Raw genomic sequence first — 6226 nt, forward strand, 5'->3', positions numbered from 1 at the left:
AAACATATTTTAAATATTTTAATGGAAAAATTCAAATTGCCGTTATGTGACCAGTACAGATACTAAAATGAATCCGCCAGTAAAACCATAGCCTTTAATTAAAACTAAGGCTGATGCTGACTACTGTGCCTTTCATGTGCATGGCCGGACTTGTATCTGTTTGGGGGCCTTGGGCCCCACCAGGTGCGGTGCACACAGCCCGCTGTAGATTATAGCTTCATTATATAGCCTATAATATGGACTCAGAAACCAACCAGCCCTTCCACACAATAATACTAGGCTACTTTGCGTCTATCTTGCCTATGTTCTCTGTCAGGAACATAACTTGTTTTGGTTCTAAATCCAGCCTTGCTGATATGGATTTATTTGCTTATCAAGGTAGATGGATTAAAAAAGAGGGGAAAAAAGAAAATTCCTGGCATTTGTCCTTGATGCATCATCTTCGCTTGTGGTATGACAGAACTATTGTTAAACAGGAGGAGTCCAGGGTATTCATTTAGGAAGCCTACAGCTCCTGACTACGTCCCTCTCCTGGTATCACCTAAAGCAGCATCTGCATGACACAAAAATCCCTTTAACAGTTTCTCCCAGATACCATTTATATGTTATATGGATGTTAAAAATAGTAAATTTATGTTTTTCAGTATCTAACTATGTAACTACTGCACTTTTAGCAACAATATGAATAACTCTTGATTAAAAGTTTATTTATTTATATTTCTAGTACATACACAGTATGTTGTACAGTATCTTGAAAGAATGTTAACTGACAACAGTTAAATGCTGGATTATTTTATTCTGTTTACATAAAATAAAACAACAAACATCAAAAAGTACTTAGCAAGAATTTTAAGTTACACATAAAATATCAGACAACACAAGGAGATTCATCTCTGTGGCCCTGCCTTTTTTTCACCAATAGTTTACTGTCAATTTTCAATTAAAAGCCGAGTCCCAAGTAGACGCCTGTCCCTTTTACTGGCCTGGTGTGGCTACAAGTTTTGACAAATAAATGCAGGTTTCAATTAGGAGTCTGGTCTAGTATTTATAGAAGCCAGCTGGACATGGTAAACAAGAGAGAGAGAGAAAAAAGTGGTGACTCCCTGTCTTTGAAGCGATCAGAAAGTCACCATATGTGTCCTTTCCTTGATTATTTAAATAATTTAGTCCATAAGGGTCCACCAAAAGCAACAAAATGTTTTCTTATACCGTCGGATTTCAACCTTTCTAAGGTAGTCTGTCTCTCTTTCTCTCTGTCTTACTCTCTCTCTCTCTCTCTCTCTCTGCGCATGAGGTTGGCCTAGATGTTTCTCCGACCTAGATCAAATAAATGATTCATAATTTTTGTTGTCTGATAGTCAAACTTTTACACAAGTAATAGTTATACTGGTTTAAATAAAAAAGTTGATGGTAGCCAAGAGTTTTGTGCGGAAAGAATTAAAGGTCTGTTCCATAGGTACAAAATATAGCTGGTTGAGTTCAGTGATTAATGCAAATAAAAGCACCGGCTATTTATTGAAGTTTTACTGTAAAGGAGGAAATTGATAGTATTTTCATATTAAGTGAAAATATAGATATTTCAGCCACAGTACTTACTCATTCCTATGCAAGCTACAGTTCTGTTAAACAAATGATTTGAGATAATTTCTCAGCTTTCATTACAGGCAGGACCTACTTTCAGTCTCTTTGTGAAAATTAAGTTCATAAGGTAGTGTTTTTTCCAAGTTATTCACCCCCTGTGAACTTGAGATTTTTCTTCTTCTGGCCTTTTTTCTTCACTGTTCACTCGCATGAACAGATCAGACCCTTATTATCGTACTACATCCTCTGACATCAAGCAAAGTAAAGACATGTTTGTAGCAGATATAGTAAATCAGTGCTACACATTTTAGATTTTAACTTTAAAATGTCAGACTCAGGGGTTATTGTGCTTTCACACTATGCTATCTCTGTAAGCATCTGAACTCTCCTGAAACTGTCAAGATAATGAAAAATATTTCATCTCTGCTTTCTCTCCTGCAATTATCGTGTAGATTGTGGTGGGAGATTGAATCAGAAAGTTTGTCTACCCCCATCAAACTTAGTTGTGTCTTCTCACAGGAAGCCAGGCGCTCATCTTCTAGTAAGACGTTGTGGGGACAAGGTAAAACGCGTTTTAGCACCCTTGCACCAAAACCCACAATGGTTTCACAAACCCCTTGTATCATATGTGCCCTCTTTTTAATTTGGCAGCTTTCAGCAAGTCAGATGCACATTTACTTCACTGTGGGATTCGCTGTCTGTCACCAATCGGCAGAAGTGTGTCTACATTGTTAGCAATGAGGTAGCAGCAGCAGGCCGCTTTGATGTCTTTTGATGAAAAGCAAATGAAACAATAGTGCATTTGTTTTTGGTCAGGAATCTCTTGTCTTTTTGAAAGCCTACACTCGTTTCCAGCTACAGTTGTTGTTTATGCAACCTCCACAACTCTGTGAAAGTAACTTATTGTCTCAGTACAGTAAAACAAAAGAAAAAAAAACTCCTCCTCCCACCTACACACACAGGTTTTTTGCGTCTCTGTCATGTGTGCAAGGCAGGCTGCCGAGACAGGATGAGTCTGAGAGGAAGACCACCTCTCACATGATATGATGGAAATGTGGCTGAAACGGTCGACTCTGGTGTTGCTCACAGGTAAGACTCCTCACTTGATATTCAGCAGATTAAATCAGACAATACACTGACAGCAAAGCCAAAAAGATCTGACATGAAGCTGTTTAATTAATGAATGAACAGACTGACCTTTCAGCTGCGCAGAAGCTACTGGATAAGCTACTGTACTGTTTTTTGTCATTGGCGAACAGATACTGCAAAATTATTATGTATAACACTGAATTTATATTATAATGTTTTGAAAATTGCTATATTGAATTCACCTACAACTCCGCCTTCATCTATCTATCTATCTATCTATTTATCTATCTATCTATCTGTCTATCTGTCTATCTATCTATCTATCTATCTGTCTATCTGTCTATCTGTCTATCTGTCTATCTGTCTGTCTATCTATCTATCGCAGCAGTAGCAGCCATGGGGATATCAGGTCAACGTCCTGTGGTTCTGAATGAAACACAATACAAAGTGGAAGTTCCTTTTGGTTCCTCTGTGACTTTCCACTGCCGCTTGAAGATATTTGACACATGGGAAAGATATCGGGTGAACTGGTATTTTAACCCCTCTGGATGTTCATTCACAGACTCACATCAACTTTTTTTAAAGATGGGTAGCAAATCTGCAAATACCTCCACCATGGTGTCTAAGGGACCAAAGGATGCAGAGACTTTGTTGAATTACAGTTTATCTGCTGTTACCTACAATAACAGCGGATGGTACTTTTGCAGTGTTACAGTAGAGATTCCCGTCTTAACAGTTTTGAACAGCAGTGGAACACATGTAACTATTGGTAAGTATTACTTATAACTGATACTGCTGGTAACACTTTACTTTAAGTCCCATTATTTAATATTTATAAGCAGTGCCTGTGAAGGCATCTTATATTGTCACAGCTGTGTTTCACTTTATTTTCATTCATTATCTTTTCATATACCAGCCTCCATTTATTGGAATCTATAAAGTCATAGTTTTTGACAATAAATAAACATACACTCCTGCCTACAACTGCAGTACAGTGGCTTATAAATAATTTATTACAAGTTTATATGCTGCTTATAAATGCTCCACAGTAAGTAAAGTAAAGTGGTGCTCGATGAGCATGCCATGGTGATTATGATGAAACACTATATCATGAAGGGATTTATATATACTTGTGCTCTTGTACATGCTTTGACTAAATGAATGCTTCTTAAAGTATCACTTTGTTTCCTCTGTGACAGCGAAGAGCATAGGGGATACAACGTACCCGTCACTACCTACAGTGACAGGTAAACAAGGTGTGTGTGTGTGTGTAAACATACCAGTACCTAGCTCTTGTAAAAAAAATAATGCTCCATGCAGTCTGCTGCTATTTTGGTGGCAGTGAGTGATGATTTTTCTGGTGAATGTTGCTCTGAACTCACAAGTGTTGGTGTTCGTTTTCCACTTAAAGAGGTGATGAGACCTCAGGCGCGAGAGTTGCAAACCATTTCAAAGTCTGTGAGGTGTGAACTCCTACACACACACTGCCAATGTGTGATATCACAAATTAAAACGTTTTACTTTACAAATACAAATTTAAAGTGACCAACACTTTATTTTCTGTTCTTCTTGGGGAGATGTTTTGTATAGTAACTACTCAATAAGTCACACTTAATGTGCTTAGTAAAACTGTGTAAATTACTTGTTGAACAAATCTCTATGAATAAAGATTATCGTGTGTATTATTAACACTTTGATATGGTTGTTAAACTGACATGACTTGATCACATTTCATTTCTTCTCTTACAGTGCCTCCCACAGACGACAACAGCAGCTGGTGGATGTGGATCGCGTTGGGAGTGTCAGCTTTCATCCTGATCGTCCTGCTGGTCATCTGCGTTTTGTTGAGAAGAAGACACAGCAGAAGTAGAGGTACACTGTCTTCTTTTTCAGTTTGAAGGTTTAGATAATCATCTGGAGCTGATGACACAGACACAGCAAACAACATCTATAGACTGTAGATAAGCTCTGCATCAGCTGCAGGCAAAGGAAGCCGCAGGACTGGGATGAAAGCTGCTCTGAGAAAAAGAGAGCAAAAACCAAAGAAACAGAAAACTTCACAAGACGCAGTCAGCTCAAACATGCTCTGAATGAGTATTGCTGGTTTTAGTTTTGTAAAGATTTGCATTTAACAGAAGAAATGAGAGACAGAGAGAGTTTTTTGTGTGTGTCTATATGTCTGAGTGAGAGAACAAAAGAAAAAGAAGAAGCACTGTTTCAAGGCAGTAGGAGCCGTCCAACTCATGACCGGTGGATGCTAACTGAGTATGCAAGTGGTTTGTGTGGTTTTACAGCACAGCATGAGATGTGTCAATTGTCAAAGTAGGACATATAAGGCCTGCCTTCTGCTCTGTGGTTTAAGTAAAGAGGTATATATTTTTATTTAGAGTAGTCCCACAGCCTTGAACGTCAAGGACCTCATTTTGCAGGTGTCTCTCAGTGCACGATGAACATGTTGAGATTTGGTGGCAGCAGGCTAACCAGTACTGAGAAAAAAATCACCAGTCAGTTTAACTTGAAATTGATCTATCGCTCGCAGTCTTTAATTCACTTACCCATTTATATAAAGATCTTTAGTAAACAGAATCTTTAAAATGGAGATGTTGCTGCTTCATTGAAGCGCTTACAGGCAAAGGAAACTTTTCCAAAACTCAAATCGTAAAATGAAGATACTCGCTGTTGTTCATTTTACTCAGTTTTGCACAATTCTCAAATGAAAATCCATCCATCCATTCATCGTCAAACGCTTATCCTGCATACAGGGTCGCAGGGCAAATGAAAATCAATACTATCAAAACATTGTGTGAAAGTCTCAAATCTTTCGCTGATTTTGTCCCAAGATGAAACTGAAAAGAGTTGATCAATTGGTCACAGACAGCTACTATTTGATAACAAAACTACAATCATTCAGTGGTCGCAGCTTCTTCTCCAGTGTGAATATTTGCTGTTTTTCTGGGAACTGGGAAGGTCATTTTCTAATATTTTAGAAATTTAGATATTTTAGAATATTTTAATTAAACAATAATCTGTTTAATCAAAAAATGGATTAATCAGAATAATTCATAACCATGAGTTGCGCTAATTCTGTCACAACAGTGGGTGTATTTGTAGTTGCTTTCACACAGAATTCAAATGTATGCTTATCCTCATAGTATTGGTGATCAAATTGGGTTGCACTGCATTTCTAATTATGTTTATTACCATGCAAACCAAGACTTAAACAGGCCTCTCACACAGAAGGAAAGATGTAGTGGTAAGCAAGCCTGTGTGTGGTGATTGTTGGACAGAGCTTACCTACATACAGAGAAAGGAACAATACTTTGTGTGTATTATTAGCACGCAATCCTTTTGTCCTATATTGTGTAATTTATATTATGGTTACTATAAGGTGCATGGTGAAAATAGGGGGCACACTGGAAATGTGCACTGAAGCAGTGAGAAGGCTGTAAACTGATGTTTAATTGATACTTTTTAGCTGGCTGTGTAGGACATTTAACAATATTATCTGGGTTGCTGTATGTTTGTCTCAGTGACTGAAATTTTGGTGGACAACACA

Source organism: Micropterus salmoides, unplaced genomic scaffold (assembly GCF_014851395.1).
Source record: "Micropterus salmoides isolate LMB-PRFRI ecotype aquatic unplaced genomic scaffold, ASM1485139v1 Ms_hic_scaffold_13, whole genome shotgun sequence".
NCBI classification, from domain to species: Eukaryota; Metazoa; Chordata; class Actinopteri; order Centrarchiformes; family Centrarchidae; genus Micropterus; species Micropterus salmoides.